This window comes from Pollicipes pollicipes, unplaced genomic scaffold (assembly GCF_011947565.3).
Source record: "Pollicipes pollicipes isolate AB1234 unplaced genomic scaffold, Ppol_2.1 Scaffold_7231;HRSCAF=8579_pilon_pilon_pilon, whole genome shotgun sequence".
In the NCBI taxonomy this organism is placed as follows: domain Eukaryota; kingdom Metazoa; phylum Arthropoda; class Thecostraca; order Pollicipedomorpha; family Pollicipedidae; genus Pollicipes; species Pollicipes pollicipes.
Genome location: NW_023597034.1, coordinates 30070804 through 30071468, shown reverse-complemented (window position 1 = coordinate 30071468; position 665 = coordinate 30070804).

Below are 665 nucleotides of genomic sequence, written 5' to 3'. Positions count from 1 at the left end.
AGCTACAGGCAAAAACAAAAAAATCAGAACGCAAAATTTCGTGCCTTTGGCGCCCTATTGCTGAGAGAGTGTAACACTGATGACATTGAAACATGTTTCAGGGGCATAGTTAGTGCATTAACTTCCAATTTGAAATGCGCGATTATCCCTGTTCTATCGAAATGTAGAACTTTGGTCAGCTTACAGATAAAATAATTGCTTTAACGTGGTATTGCAGCTTAAAAACAATCTCATGCCAGGAAACTAACCGGCATATTTCCACGATAATTTTGCCAATGATACAAAGTTTGCGATTTGATCTGTCACTAGTGATCTCAGATAATGCCACCGGTCACCATGGTGTTAACGGACAGCCCTTGCTTGGAAGATACGCGGCGATTTTCTCAAAGTTTTCACAAATTGCATCCAAATGGGAGATTTACTCCAAACTTTTGGGTTTCATGACTGGTCAGTAAGCTGCTAAGATATCATATTTGCTTTTGCACACTTTCCCCCTCTCGGAAACTAGAGTGCATTGTCTTGTCTCATTCAGATAAGTATTCAAGAGCATGGGCTGCCAACACCCCGTGTTGGCAAAGAAGAGTCAACCGCGTGTTGCGGGCTAAAGAAAGCTACGCGTTGGCTTGGGACTACCGATCCTTCTACGTCACAGCACAATACACGTC